Raw genomic sequence first — 16,736 nt, 5'->3', positions numbered from 1 at the left:
ACAATTAGATGTTTCCACAAAGTACCACTTAAAATTCTGATTTGGTTTTGACCAAGAATTTTAAAAGTCTACATTGAATAGAGAATGGTTTTGCCTCCCACAGTATTTGATTTAGAACCATTCATTAAGACTAGTGCAATGCAGAAAATTGTATTTTAAAGTTTTTATCCCAAAATAGCTCAATAGTGTTCATTTCCATGAACACTTTCCTTATTAGATAAAAATATACTAATCTCTAATCATAGGTATATTTAATAAAATTGGTTATTGTCTATATTTTAGTTACTATCATTAACTAGTTTCTCTTTCTGGTATAAGCAGCTACTGGTTAACAGGATAACCTATGAATAAAGTATATTATTACCCAGTCTAGCAAGCAAAATATTTGTATTTATTTACTTATCACCAAGAAGATTTTCAAACTATTGTCAGTACAAACAATTTATCTCTCACTCTTTCAGCAATTAAAACTAGTTTATTCACATTTAATATTTATTTTTAATCTCCAAGTTATCATTAACTGTTTTTTTCTGGCCTTTTCTAAAAAGTTTTCTTTTTTATATGTTTGAATTTTTTTAAAATATATTTACTTTGCCCCAATAATATCCTTCCATCCCTCTTCCCTTTTATGTATTTATTATATACCAACTATATAGCAAGTATTATCTTATATTAATCACTTATCTGAAGGAATTATGATTAGGTATCATTTCCCTTATTTTATGTATAAGAAAACTAAAACTTTAAAATGTTCGTTCATTCACTGTGATGACATCACCAGAAAATGTAAAGGCCGAGATTTTATTCTACTCCCCTGGATGGCTTCTTTTATAAGATTTCTGACAAAAGTTTAGCTCTCCTTATGTATAATACTGATCATGAGGGTGACAGGTATTTTCATCAAATTGTAAAAGAAATATCTTCTACCAAGTACTAAACAATAGCCCATCCTATTAAACCATATGGAATATTGCAGTTAATAGATTTTGATGTCACAGTCCTGTTACATATTTATTTCTGTACTTTGCTGGAGATTTTAGTTTTCTTCTTTGCATTTCTGGCACGGTGTTTGGTACAGAGAATACATTTACACATATTGCTGCTAATGTGTGTCTTCCTTACCCATGATGAGGATGAGAAAAAATGAACAGTGCTAGCAAGCTGGGATGGTCCTCTATACCAGCTGATTGGAGACAAAAAATGAGTTGGTTTAATTGCAGCATTTATGTGAATGTATGTTACAAGCATACCACAAAGGTGAGGATTATATATGTAAAGTGTTACTTTCTTCTGTTATAGGAATTCCTTGTAATGCTAATAAGCCTACTATTATTTATACTCATTTCAGTATTACCTGAATTTTTGAAGCAACATCAGTTCAGTTCAGTGGCTCAGTCCTGTCTGACTCTTTGTGACCCCACGAATCACAGCACGCCAGGCCTCCCTGTCCATCACCAACTCCCGGAGTTCACTCAAACTCATGTCATAGTTTCTGTCCTAGTCTCTTCTTAATAATACCATTGGCATTCACCACATTCTGTAGTTTTGGTTAACAGGATATAATCTTGTAGAAATATAATTCATATTCCATGATGAGCTATATCCCACGTGTATATGTCTAGATGTTTATATCTGTGTCTGCCTATAAATTACTTCTTTGCACTCTATTCTGTGCCTTTCTGAACCATTGGTAGAAATCAATACTTACCTCAGCTAACATTTTGACTAAAAAATGATGATACGACTATGGACATTCCAAGTCTCAGTAGAATGCTAATCAAATGTCATGAGCTGTCAAAATGAAATAATTCATTTAGCTTAGGGATGGATGCCAACAATTTTGCTGAAATGGATTATAACCTTTTGATGATATTTGCTGTAGCACAAATGGCTTCCCTGGTGGCTCAGTTGGTAAAAAGTCCAACCACAATGCGGGAGACCTGGGTTCGATCCCTGGGTTGGAAATATACCCTGGAGAAGGAAATGGCAACCCACTCCAGTATTCCTGCCTGGAGAATTCCATGGACAGAGGAGCCTGGTGGGCTACAGTGCATGGGGGTCACAGAATCCGACACGACTAAGTGACTAGCTTTCACAGTACAAAGGGTCTTACTTATCACCACACATAATTTAAAAATTTTGCATTTTTTTTAAATTTTATTTTATTTTTAAACTTTACATAATTGTATTAGTTTTGCCAAATATCAAAATGAATCCGCCACAGGTATACATGTGTTCCCCATCCTGAACCCTCCTCCCTCCTCCCTCCCCATACCATCCCTCTGGGTATGTTCAAAAATGGACGAATATGAGATTGAACCATTGAACAGGAGTTGCAGAAAACAGAAGAATATTTTAGGGGTGAATCAAGGAGGAGTAAGGAATCCACAGCAAAACAAGAGAGTTACTGAGTTTAGAGAAAGCAGTGAGCTGCACAGAAAGAAGCATCATGACACATGGTGCACAGCGTGGATCCTTGAGCACAGTGATACCAGGAACCCTGACCCTCGCACAACTCTCCATGTGCAGCGTGTACCAGGGGCATCAGCGGGCAGAGGGAGAGAGTGTGTGTGTGCACATGCCTGTGTGTGATGCTGTTCTGAAGGAGTGAAAACAGCATTTCCATGGTGGGGAGCTGACACCTCAAGTGGAGAAACCAAGTACTCACCTACCTGGTCTTTGAAAATCTGGGGACAGACACTAAAAGAAGCAGCTTAGCAAGGAAGTGCCTTGCCTCTGAGGCTGGAAAATAGAGAGGATTGTGGAAGGAGTTTTTTTTTTTTTTTTTCAATTAAAATCTATAAAGCTATTTAGTGTTCAACTCTGTACCATTCCTAACTCAGATCAAGATGAAATCTTTCTACACAGGCTTTTGTTCCTGAAGCACTCTTTTTTCCTCCTCGAAGACTAAAGCTCCTGTTTAAATGATCCAGTGTCCATTTAGGAGGGTCTCCTCAGAGTATTTTTCAGGGGTCTCATTCCCACATAAGCAGAAACGACTTCAGCATCCAAGGCCATGTCTGCAGGCAGCTAGCTCTGCCCCAGACCGCCGGGCTCAGAGGGCTCATCCACCAGGGCTTGGGGCTGCCTTTGGGGAATCACCACAGGGAGTGCCCACGAGTCATGAGGCATCGCAAACCATCCCAAGAGTATTGAAAAGGGCACTTGTTCAGGAAATACCCCCTTCTGACCCGATGCTTCCCCACAGCTGTGGCATCTCGGGGCCCACATTGCTTTGTAGGATAGGACAGTATTTAATTGTTCAGGTTCTGGAGCTCAGTTGCCTTCACTCAAGGCCTGTTTCTCCCACTTCCTAAAAGTGCCTCACTTTCTTCATCTATAAAATGAGAAGAAGAAAAAAAAAATAATCCCTCTTCGTAAAATGATAGTGAGGGTCAAATGGCATGATACCCATAAAGATACAGTAGCCGGCACAGCAAATGTTTAGTATATCTTAACATAATTACTGTCAGTAAAAGTTACAGACGTTTCTGCTACTCAGACTATTTATGATAGTCAGTGTGGTGTGGGAAAGTGGACATTTGAATACTTCTGTGAGGAGCAGGGAAGAGTCGACTAGAAAAACTGAAGGGTTTCAGTGGGGAGATAAGGCTGCACTTGAGGTTATGTTTATAACTTTTTCCCCAACAGTGCTTGGAAAACTGTCATTTCAGAAATGGTGGTTGGTCGTATATCAACGTTGCAGATTTTCACCAGGTGGTTAAAGCTGAAAGAAAAAGGAGGAAGGGAGTTGTGCGAACTAGTGGGATGGAAAGAAGCCTAGAACACAAAATCTGAGGAACTTTAGGAAGGTCCCGAGGCCAGTGGGGCTGACAAGGGACTAGGAACTTCCCTTGAGGGTGTGTGTTGGAACCCCACCCGATGGGGCAGCCACCCAGCCTCACCAGGAACTCTAAGATTCTCCAGTGTTGTGTGACAGCCTGAAAGATGAATCAGGAAATTGTGTTTCCGGGGGGATCAGGTAATTGGATCTGTTCACAGTAAAAGGCATCACTAAGTGTTATGCCTGAAAGTTTAGTCACTCTCTTGAACTCCCATTTCCAAAGCCAGATTATGCACAGATCTTTATACCTATGGGCTTCCCTGGTGACTCAGAGGGTAAAGCATTTGCCTGCAATGCAGGAGACCTGGGGTCAATCCCTGGGTTGGGAAGATCCCCTGGAGAAGGGAGTGGAAACTCACTCCAGTATTCTTGCCTGGAGAATCCCATGGATGGAGGAGCCTGGAGGGCTACAGTCCACAGGGTTGCAAAGAGTCAGACATGACTGAGTGACTTTACTTTCTTTCCTTCTTTATTCCTGTAGTTTCTAATGTGCATGCACATGCAAGTCAGCTGGTGAAGACACTGGTTGACGACTTCACCTCCAGAAGTTTCTTCTAGGAGGTCTGGGCAGGGGGTCCAGGAATTGGCAGTGCTAACAACATCATCCCTGCATCATCTGCCTGCAATGCAGAATACCAGGGTTCATTTCCTGGGTTGGCAGGATCCCCCTGAAGAAGGGAATGGCAACCCACTCCAGTATCCTTGCCTGGAGAGTCCAATGGACAGAGGAGCCAGGCGGGCTATAGTCCATGGGGTCACAAGGGTTGGACATGACTTAGGGACTAAAACCCCACCACCACTACATCATCCCAGGTGGTGTCAAGCTGCAGTTCCTGGGTTCCCACTTGGAGAACAAGTACTTGTGACTTTCTCGGGTGGGCATCTCCGGTCGGGTCACCTTGCAGAATCCAGATGTTAAAGGCAGGGCAGTACTGCACATTTCTACATGAAAGGGTGGGACGTTTGTTTGCTTGTAGGTTGCTTTCTCATAGGAAAAGGAGCAGCCTCCAGGAAAAGGAGGTATATGACTGATGATTAACAAACACTGAAAGTCTAATAACAAGAAGGAGAAAAGCAAAATAGAAGACATCTCAGAGGACCAGTACTACCTGCACTGACGGACGAGAGCAGAAGCAGGGGTCTCTGTGCTACATCTGGGAGAGGCTGCCTCCAGCGCCGCCATCACACCGGGACCCACGCCGCCCCTCCAGGGGGTGGATCAGGGTTCCCCGGGGAGGGGTGCCCAGCAGGTGTGCTGAGGAACCCACGTGCTCTTCGCTGGGGATCCAGCACGTCCTGGGTGACGGGAACGTGGCCTTGAGCGCTGGCACCCAGCCAGGGGAGTGCACCAGGGTCTAGATCTGGACATGGGCACTTCCCAAGGGCGGGAGAAGGCTGACGGTTCTGTATCTGAGACACAGTCGGGGTCCTCGTGAGTCTCTTCACGCAGGGAAACCTCGGTGGCCATCCGCGAAGGTTGGACTGTCCCATGTCCTCCCGCCCGGGGGAGGGAAGTGCAGGATTAATCCCCCTTTCCACTTCCGGTATGGAAAAACACTCTTTTTCCGTATGAAGACGGACTTGTTTGTTTTGAGTCTAGCTGAAGAGAGATGCGTGTGAAATCATAATTTCTAGAACTGATGAAACCTTCACTTTGCAGACGAGGTGCCCTGTCTGTGACCCCTTGGCACAGGCTGCCCACGCTGGGGGCTCCGAGGCCTCGGCCAGTCCCGCTGGGCTTCCTGTGACTCCCCCGCAGGCCTGTTTACTGCAACATCTGTCACTCAGCATCTTGCGTGAAATGCCTTCCACTCCTTTTCCTTTAATTGTCCCTGTATGTGAATGAGTGTGTGTGTGTTGTCTATTTTACTCTGTGACACTATGGAGAATAAAACTGTCCAAAGAGCCAATAATATTTTCATCATCATCATTATTATTAATAAATCAAGAATTTATCTTTAATGCTTTTCTTCAGCATTCACATGTCCTCTAGGTAGGTATAAACTTTTAAATAATAAAAATGCCTGAGATAGTTTTTCATTTGAACTTAGTTTTCTATTTTATCTCATCTCTTTGCCTTTACATGTTCAAAATTCAGTTCAATTCAGTTCAGCCACTTAGGCATGTCCGACTCTGACCCCATGGACTGTACCAGGCCTCCCTGTCCATCATCAACTCCTGGAGTGTATTCAAACTCATGTCCATCGAGTCGGTGACGCTGTTCAACCATCTCATCCTCTGTCATCCCCTTCTTTTCCTGTCTTCAATCTTTCCCAGCATCAGAGTCTTTTCAAATAAGTCAGTTCTTCACATTGGGTGTCCAAAGTATTGGAGTTTCAGCTTCAGCATCAGTCCTTCCAATGAATATTCAGGCCTGATTTCCTTTAGGCCTGGACTGGTTGGACTGATTTCCTTTAGGATGGACTGGTTGGATCTCCTTGCAGTCCAAGAGACTCTCAAGAGTCTTCAACATCACAGTTCAAAAACATCAGTTCTTCAGTGCTCAGTTTTCTTTATAGTCCAACTCTCACATCCATACATGACCACTGGAAAAACCATAGCTTTGACTACATGGACCTTTGTGGGCAAAGTAATGGCTCTGCTTTTTAATATGCTGTCTAGGTTGGTCATTAACTTTTCTTCCAAGGAGCAGGTGTCTTTTAATTTCATGGCTGCAGTCACCATGATTTTGGACCCCCCAAAAATAAAGTCTGCCACTGTTTCCACTGTTTTCCCGTCTATTTGCCATGAAGTGATGGGACTGAATGTCATGATCTTAGTTTTCTAAGATGTTGAGTTTTAAGCCAACTTTTTCACTCTCCTCTTTCACTTTCATCAAGAGGCTCTTTATTTCTTATTCACTTTCTGCCATAAGGTTGGTGTCATCTGTATATCTGAGATTGCTGATATTTCTCCCAGCAATTTTGATTCCAGCTTGTGCTTCGTCTAGCCCAGCATTTCTCATGATGTGCTCTGCATATAACTTGAATAATCAGGGTGACAATATACAGCCTTGATGTACTCCTTTCCCAATTTGGAACCAGTCCATTGTTTCATGTCCAGTTCTAGCTGTTGTTCTTCACGTGCATACAGATTTCTCAGGAGGCAGGTTAGATGGTCTGGTATTCCCATCTCTTTAAGAATTTTCTGTTTTTTTTTTTTTTTTTTTTGTGATCCACATAGTCAAAGGCTTTGGCATAGTCAGTAAAGCAGAAGTAAATGTTTTTCTGGAACTGTCTTGCTTTTTCAATGATCCAACAGATGTTGGCAATTTGATCTCTTGGTCCTCTGCCTTTTCTAAATCCAACTTGAACATCTGGAAGTTCATGGTTCATGTACTTTTGAAGCCTGGCTTGGAGAATTTTGAGCATTACTTTGCTAGCATGTGAGATGAGTGCAATTGTGCTGCAGTTTGAACAGGTTTCTTTTTTTTTTCTTCTTCTTAGCATTAGTACATCCATACAGAATATAGCATAAACATGGTAAATTCTGATGGGCAATAATATTACTTTTTCAAATAAAACAAAACAATATAAATTAAAGTTGTATTTTTGAACTTTAAAAGTGTTGCATGTTTGCATTTCAATAATAATCAGAGAGGAAAAAAATATATACCCCGCCTCATAAGACAAACAGCACTCATTTACCCCCAGCGATATTTTTGAATCCCAAGATGAAGTATATTCAGAGAGACATATAAGTCTAGTGAACTATGTAGCACAGCTTGGTAAAAGTCCTATCATTTCTTTTTTGTTCATTTTTGTCTTTGAATCTGAATCTTTCTGAGGCTGTTATGTAGAAACATCTCCTCCAGGTACTAGCTAGAAATTGTGTCTGGTGACAGGCTTTACACTATGTGTCTGTGGTTTACTTGAAACTCATCTCTAAGGAAAGCTTTCTTTTTTTTAATTGAAATGTGGTTGATTTACACTGTTGTGTTAGTTTCAGGTGTACAGAATGTGTTTCATTTTTTTTTAAATTATATATAATATATACATACATATATTGTTTTTCAGATTTTTTTCCCATTGGTGATTGCAAAATATTGAGCATAGTTCCCTGTGTAACAGAGTAGGTCCTTGTTGGTTGTCTGTTTTATGTATAATAATATGTATCTGTTAATCCCAAACTCTTAATTTATCCCTCCCCCTACTTTCCCCTCTGGTGACCATATATGTTTTCTATATGTGAGTCTAGTTTTCATTTGTAAATAAGTTCATTTCTATCTTGTTTTCAGATACCACATGTAAATGATATCATATGGTATTTATCTTTCTCTGTCTGACTTACTTCACTTAATATGATAATCTCTAGGTGCATCCATGTTGCTGCAAATGGCAGCCTTTTATTCTTTTTATGGCCAAGTAGTATTCCATTGTCAGAGAAGGCAATGGCACCCCACTCCAGTACTCTTGCCTGGAAAATCCCATGGACGGAGGGGCCTGGTGGGCTGCAGTCCATGGGGTCGCTAGGAGTCAGACACGACTGAGCGACTTCACTTTCACTTTTTACTTTCATGCATTGGAGAAGGAAATGGCAACCCACTCCAGTGATCTTGCCTGGAGAATCCCAGGGACGGGGGAGCCTGGTGGGCTGCCGTCTATGGGGTCGCACAGAGTCAGACATGACTGAAGCGACTTAGCAGCAGCAGCATTCCATTGTATAGATGTACTACTTCTTCTTTATTCATTCATCTGTTGGTGGACACTTAGAGTGCTTCCATGTCTTGGCTATTGTGAATAGTGCTGCTCTGAGTACTGGGGTGCATGTATCTTTTCATGTTAGAGTTTTCTCTAGGATATATATGTGTAGCAAAGTAAGAGGAATGTCTCAGTCAGGAGGCTGCCTTAGTGTCCTTTCTCCATCTTTCTATTTTGTGAACTGATAGATTGTGTTTCTGCTTTACAGTCTCAGCATCATCAGAGTATCAATCCTGTGAATAAGTAAGCACAGATAAAGTCTATCTCTGTTGGGGGTTTCTCAGCACTCAAAACTCAGCAGCAGTTATTACTCTTCACTGATTATAACCCTAGAGGTCTAGCCATTGTATGGTTTGTGTAATGTGAGAATTTAATATATACCTGTATCCTTAGTAGGGTTTATAATCATTTGTTTCTTTAGAAGTTGCTTTTCTTTAGTTGAACCATGTTTCTTGTCTCTGTGAACCCTGTTACAGAAAGTGAAAGTGTTAGTTGCTCAATTGTGTCTGACTCTTGGTGACCTCAGGGACTGTAGCCCACCAGGCTCCTTTGTCCATGGACTTCTCCAGGCAAGAACACTGGAGTGAGCAGCCATTTCCTTCCAGATCCAGGGATCAAACCCAGATCTCCTCCAATGCAGGCAGATTCTTTACTTCTGAATCACCAGGGAAGCTCCTAAAATGCTGGAGTGGGTAGCCATTTCTTTCTCCATGGGATCTTCCTCACCCCATTGCAGAGGTGGGAGAAATTAAACCATGTGGCCATCTGATGACAGACAGCAGTATTCAGTCACAGCAACCAGAAGGTCCTGCGTTTCTGGGAAACTGGTTCTGGAACGGTTCCTAGATGTCCTCATGGAACCTGCCTGGCTGCAGCCCCCAGACCTCCCTGTTCATGTGTCACCAGAGCAGATCTGGGGCTACGAGGCTCGTTAGCCTGCGTGATGCAGAGGATCCTAGATTCTGCCAAACATGCTGTGTCATCAGAGTCTTTGGATAGAGAAGGACAGACAGTAGACACTGGAGCCCGGCTGGTAATTCCTGATCCTGGTTTAGACAGTTTACTTCCTCTGTGTCTTGGTTTCTTCCCTTTTATATTGAAGCCATTTCTCACTGCTTTTTTGGGTGGTGATGAGCATCCTCGATGATTACTAAGGTTCACAGATTGGCAGATAGCATGAATTAAACAAACAGCAATTCCTTCCTCCTCTTGGCTAGAAAATGCCCTAGGACTTGAAATGGAAATTGCCTCATGGCGAGTAAATCCTTAGGCAACCAGAAGAAGTCAAAAAACGTAAGTCAAACCAACACAGTTCTCCCACCAAGTAGTTGAAACAGGATCAGGCAAGGTATTAAAAAGCACCATAACTTTAATCAAGTCTGTATTTTAGAAAAATGACTGAATTAGCAAAATGCTATGACAGGCTTTCCTGATATCCTATATTGCAAAATATTGTGTCTACATCTATAACTTATTAATCTGTTTTTAGAAAATTATTGAACAGGAACATTTACAGCCCCAGAAAATTGAAACAACACATTTTAAGTGTTCTGTAGCTCAGCTGGTAAAGAATTCACCTGCAATGCAAGAGACCCTTGTTCGATTCCTGGGTCGGGAAGATCCCCTAGAGAAGGGTAAGGCTACCCACTCCAGTATTCTTGCCTGAAGAATTCTATTGACAGAGGAGCCTAACAGTCTACAGTCTATGGGATCCCAAAGAGACACGACTGAGCAACTTTCACTTTGTTTCACTTTAATAATTAAAAGTCATTTTAATAGAGCAATATATATGTATATATATATATATATCCACTATTAAATGAACTTTCAAAGTCAATAGTTCTTTAATATAAAGTTGGGTAGTGTGAGTCATAATTTTGCAGTTAAAAGGCTACATAGCAGTTTAAATTCCTTGTGAAACAAGGGTAAAAATTCAGAGAAATTGAAAGGTTTTTGTTTTTCTCAAAGCTAACATTTTTATTCAAAAATTAACTTAAAATAGAAAGTGACTATATACTATAGTTTTATCATATGTTTATTCAATTTGATACTGCCTTACCCTTGCTGTCATTTAATGCTAGACTGAAATGTGTCAGAAACAAAACCACTCCTACTTTTTAAGTAGAAAATCTTGGCTTGATTCTTTCAGAATTCCCACTTCTACTCCCCCCACCTCCCCCATTTTTTTCAAAACTAGATATTTATGCATATGATTTAGTTCTATTTTTAAAAAGGATAAAAGATGGATTCCACTTTGGATGCTTCCTTCATTTCTATTAGCAAATCTGTCAAGATTCTAATTACTTGTCCTATACTGAGAACTACCAGAGTCACAAGAACCAAATATAGCCCAGGAACCCTTGGACCCTTGAGCGGCAGGCTGGGTGTGCAAACTTGTCATTAAAAGCACATCGACACGCAGATTCCTGTAAGGAATTGAGCCTCGGCTGTGTGCCTGGGATATTAAACTAGTGCCTTGAAGAAATAAACTGGCGAGAACATTCTCACATTTCATGTGTACTTTGCCCATGACAGCTCATGAAAAGCGATATTATTGCGCACATTTTGGGGCAAACAAATATGGAAGGCCTCCATGAAACCACGGGCCATTTCACACTTCATGCCCACCAGCACCAGCCTCCTCTGCGGCCTGAGGATACTAAACAGGAGAGTTTGAAGACAACTGGGTTCCCTTTCCTTCCTCTGCTGGGTGTGAAGGGTCAAAGGGCAGTTGTGAGACCTAAAGCGGAAAAGCAAAGAGATCAACAGCTGGACAGACAGGGCCAGCATTTTTGCATTAGTTGAATAGATGGTATTTCATACTTTGATATTACTTATGTAAATACTTGTTTAAAAAACTAATCATGGCAGTTGAAATAGTAGAAGTATATAGAATAAAATTCTCCCTTTATTTTAAACCTCTCCACACAATGCCAGTGTTTCTGTGGGTCTTCCAAGACATTTTCTACACATGCTGCTGCTGCTAAGTTGCTTCAGTCGTGTCCGACTAAACATACCCAAATATGTGGGGATTTTTTTTTTTAATTGCAGGCTGCATTATAGGATGTTGTATTAGTCAGTTCAAGTAGCTATAAGAAAGTATCAGAGACTGGAGTCTCAAACAACAGACCCATGTTTTCTCACATTTCCAGAGGTTGGGGTTGGGGGGGAATCCAAGGTCAGGGTGCCGGCGTCATTGGTTCCTGGTGAGGTGGTCCTCTGGTGTGTGGACAGTCATCTTCTAGCCATGCTTAAGTCCCCTAATCTGTGGCATTTTCTTGTAGCAGCTGAAATAGACCAAAGCCGGTGTCACGAACACAGACTCTGTTTGGCACCCAGACATGTGAGGGCGTCAGTGTTTCAACACCCCTGTCCTCTGAATGGAAGTCCTTTTGAAAACTAATCATCACCATCATTTACAGCAACTGCTGGTTGCTGTCATGATCCGTGAGGATTGTAATAGGCTGCCAAAAGAGTTGGTCGGAGGACAGTGATTTATCCCTCATCTGGCGCATCATTTATTAAGACTCTCATAACTCTAGAATTACAGTGCACTGCCCCTGCTTTCATTTACTTTGTGGCAAACACGTTCAGCTGGCAAGCTCCTTGTCCAGGCTCCTGGTGCTCTGAAGGATGAGAAGGGAGCCCAGCTGTCCTAGGAAGACAGCCATGCGCCAGGGAGAGCTCCACTGTCAGCTGGGCAGGCGTGAGTGCTGCCCGGTCTCAGAATTGAAAGGAAACCCGACACAGACCTCCCAGAGACTGAAGGGGCCTTCCAGAACCACCTGCAGTGGTTTAAATGAATGGTAGTTGGAGAAGGAGGGAGAGTTTCTATCTGTTGTCCTCAGCTTGGATTCAACAGACTTGCTTTCATTTCGCATAAAGCGAAATTTCATTGCTCTTGTTTGAATGTGGTCAGCATCAATAAACTATGCTCAAGGGACATCGTTTTTTCCCCTAGAATTAAATGCTTTCTTTAGTCACCAGAATCTCCTATTAACTTTTTTTTTTAACCAATTTGTATTAGAAACAATCTAATGAAGAAACAAAGCAAAGAATAACATCAGCCAGTGAAATCTTTCTTTCCAGAGTCATTAACCTGTAGAAACTAAACCAGAGCAAAGCAAAGGTGTTAGAAGATACTTTGACAGAGTTTTGTCCTTTATGTCCTTATAATCCTATTTGTAAAAGTGGAGGTAGAAGTATACTCGATTCCTACTGGATTGCTCCAGGGTGCAAGGTTTGTTCAGGACAGAGTGTTCCATTTTGCAGTGATGCTCTGGGATGGTCCCTTAGTGAACCTGTATAGCATCCTAGCCAAGAATGCTGAGTCCCTCATCAACTGGGTATTTTTGGAAGTGTCACCCTGCATGACATCTTTCTGACATGAAGAAGTAAGTAACATGTCAGAACTCTCTAATAAATACTTCTGATGTCTTTGAAAAGGAAAATTAATTTAGAGGCAAAAAATTTGAAAAAAAAAATTTTTTTAAGTTTCCAACTCTGAATTTATGAGCCACGGGGTGATTGAGTGGTGGGGAGAAGTGAGCATGAACCATCTGAACTGTTAAGAAAATGTTGTATAATTTTATACATGTATTTATGTTGTAGGAGATGATAGAAAACTTTCATGTAATATTCAAAGAATTTTCTGACTAGGAAAAAAATGTTGAAAACTTAGACATAAATCAAAAGCATTAAGTTATAAAAGCTGGAGAGAAATGACAGATCGTTGAAAGCTGAGATTTCCTACTATATGTGCGAGAGAAATCAGGCTTAAAGAGAAAGTGAGAGCAATGTAAATCTGAATAGTACTGCAGGTGAAATGAGTTTACTCAGATCAAAATAAAAGTTATTTCTATAGGCTGAAATTAGAGGTAGAATAATTAGTGCACAAGTTTTGCAGAAATGATGGATAAATCAATTAAAATGTTTCTGGTTACCCAATCTATCTTATTCTGTTTTGTTTTATTCTTATTCTCTCTGGATACTGAATTTCATTATTTAGCCAAGTGATCCAGAAGAAAGCACATACTTGCATATTTAGATCTTATTATGCTAAAGTACTTTCTCCAACTCCATCATCCCTGGTGTATTGGAGGAAAATTGTTTCTTTCTGACCATTGGGTAACTTGAAGTTTCAATATAGCATGGATATATTTTGTCTAAACCACTCTACTCAACACAGATCAATTTTATTTAGTCCTTGTTGGGGCTTTTCTATAGAAAATTGTTTTCTTGATAGTTCCCCACCCCCCCATCTTTCTGTGATGCATATTGCCTGGAACAGGATTTTAATATGGTAAAAATGAAGATTTTTTTTTTCTGCCCCCACTTTTTTTTTACCCTACTCTGTTTAGTTCTATTGCAACCTATTTGGTGTAGTCCACCCCTCGGTAAAGGGTCTCCCCAGGTGGCGCTAACAGTAAAGAATTCTGCTCCTCCCCTCCTCTGCTTCCTCCTTCCCTTTTTCTCTGCTCTCCTCCCATTCCCTTCCTTCTTTTCTGCTTTCTCCCTCTCTCCCATATCTTGTTCGCTGATATTTCCATCAGTGCTACTTGTACTGCAATTCTCAGGCCATGGTTTGCAGAAATTTGATGAGAATGTTACTCTCGAGACTCAGGATTTATGAAGATTAGACGAGTCACTCCTTTTGCTCCACGTGCCGACGTGTGCTCCTGGAGTCCTGCTTCTGATGCACTATTATCATATGTCACCGGATGACAAGAGCAGGTGGTGGAGGGCTCTGTGTGGTCACGCAACGCCACCCTCCTCTGTGACTGTCTGACGTGGATGGCGCTGCAGGGTCCTTCCACACGTGCTTCGGGATGAAGGATCCTGGCTTCCAGGGAGTTCCAGGCCATCACTGCGGTCTCATCGTGTATGCGGCGTGAGTCACGGAGACTTTAGCTCTTCATAAAGCAGTTGCTTATGATGACAAGTCTGCAGGTGCTACTTCGTGATTTAAAAATTAGCCCCGAAATCGATCATTTCTGTGCACAGAGAATTTTAAGGGGTTTGAAATATCCATTTCGTGCGTAATCATTATCCAGTGCTTTAAACAAAATCCCAACAAAAAGATGTGCATCAAGGCGTTTTCTCTTGCAGGAGGAATGGTTTGCATGAGAGGACTTTATGCTCCACAGGTTGTCCCAGTGAGAAGCTTCATCCCTGTGTGAAAATCCCTTGACTGTGGAAAGCTTTAAGTGGAGCAGTGCAGACTATTGAAACACCAGTGTCTGCCAGAGCTGGGTTCACTTCTGGGGTTGGGTGAACCCAGCGACTACCAAGCACATGTTCATTACTCTCCGTGTGCACTTCTTTTCTGTGAATTAGTGCTTGTGAGAGCTGATTGAGACTGTGTGTGAAATACCAGTACCATGCTTGCTTATGGTTTATTATTGTCATTACCCGTACTACTCTGTTCACACTGCAGCCCAAGCAGATGTCCCTCTCCAGGATGTGCAGGGTTGCGTGGGCAGCTCTAACACAACCTCTACTATTGTTGGTGTTATTTAAGCCCCTCTGTTGGATCTTTGAACTAAAGCTGTCCTTATAATATGAGGAGCACAGCTGGTTTTTGTTTTGCTCGTGGCTTTTTGGGTCCATGTGTGTTTGACCTGAAGGAGTAGAGGACTTCTCTGAGCCCTCTGGCCTTGGGTACCGGATGTTGGCCTTGAACTGAGCTCCCTGAGCACTTCACCCCAAGCTACCGGGATTCTGGCTGCCTTGACAGGCAGATTGTCCAAGCTGACAGCTGCTATACTAGTAAGCACGCACCAGATTTTCATCTTGTTATTTTTATATCAAATACCCATTAAAATCATACCTTACATAGACATCATTATATTGACGAAATAACATTAATTTCACCCCATTCTGTTCAAAGTATCCTGTGACTTGTACAAAGCTGTAGATTTCATAACTGACTCACATCATATTTCCATTGAGCAAGGCTTGTTTAAACCAAATAGAAAAACACTCAAACTGACTCCATTTTTCTTTTCTTCTTAAATTCTATAGAACTTAAGACATCAGTGAAATCTCTTAAGTAATATTTACCAAAGAACTTTTGTGGTAGTCCAATATAGTGTAAGGGTGTGTGTGTGTGTGTGTGTGAGTGTATGTGTATGCACACATGCTTAGGTATCATGGATCATGGACCCTTCATGTTAGAATTTTAAGGAAGCTCCAGAGTATTTTTCCACTGGTAGGAACATATGCAATAATACTTTGATTGTCAGGCTCAAGTCTGACAAGTCAGGCTCCTGGTTACTCCTCTGACCCAGAAGGCTGACCCAGGGTCCCCTGTGTGTCCGTGGAGCAGAGGCAGGAGGTCTGCCCTCACCAAGTATCCGTGTGATCAACAGCAGCCAGCAGCTCCCTCCCCTCGCAGGCGCACCCTTGCATCCAAGACTCTGCATTTGTTCTTGGGTCTTCCCGACACCCCAAGACGTCTGACCTGTCTCTGTAGAAATGGTAGCACTGCACCCCGATGCTGTCTGCTCCCTTACACTTCCTTGCAGTAATCAAGGCTTTGTGCCTGCTCCAGATCACAGGGTGAGGGCAGAGGAATGGTTTCTCTTCTGAGCTGAAGCTGAGAGGAGCCAGCTCAGGGCCACGTCTTGACCTGTTTTGGTACTTGAGGGTCATGCCACGAGGTGTTATAGCCTCTGCAGACTGGGAGCCTGAGTTACTGAGGATGAATGCACCTTCTGTGGTTTGGAGAAACAGCTTCAATGAGAAGAAAGCTCTTGTTTTACTGAAGCATAGAAAGGTATTGATTTTGCCATGGGTTAGCCCAGCGTTGTCTAGCCTGGAGGGAATGCCTGCCCATCAGGTCAGAACCCACCTCCCGACTGTAACCTGGTCCCCTCCACTCTGCTCCAGCCAGCCTAGAGCACGTGCCACCTACTGATACCCTGTCAGGTGATTATTGATCATCTTTGTTTGTTACCATATTTCTGTTCCCCTCCCCCTAAGACAGACCTTCATGAGGGCTGCATCTCTCTCTGGCACAAAACGGTATTCAGTAAGTATTTCTTGATTGAGTAAATAATAATAAACTTATTATTATTTACTCATCCCCCAAAATGCTTTCCTATAGACCACTTTCCTATACATAGTTCTGCTCTTAAAGTACACCTGAGCTCTGAGAAAGCATTTCAGAAGTACTATATGATCACTTCATG

The 16,736-nt window shown here is 41.9% G+C and overlaps 1 protein-coding gene across 1 annotated transcript in view; it reads left to right on the top strand.

Annotated features, from left to right (window-relative positions):
- CSMD1 (CUB and Sushi multiple domains 1) overlaps positions 1-16,736 on the top strand; it is a 2,070,704-nt gene that overhangs the window by 901,052 nt on the left and 1,152,916 nt on the right. The gene's annotated exons all lie outside the window — the stretch shown is intronic.

The sequence above is a fragment of the Bos indicus genome, chromosome 27 (assembly GCF_029378745.1).
Source record: "Bos indicus isolate NIAB-ARS_2022 breed Sahiwal x Tharparkar chromosome 27, NIAB-ARS_B.indTharparkar_mat_pri_1.0, whole genome shotgun sequence".
Classification (NCBI taxonomy): Eukaryota; Metazoa; Chordata; class Mammalia; order Artiodactyla; family Bovidae; genus Bos; species Bos indicus.
The sequence above is the reverse complement of the archived record's forward strand: the minus strand, read 5'-3'. Positions and strand labels throughout refer to the sequence as shown.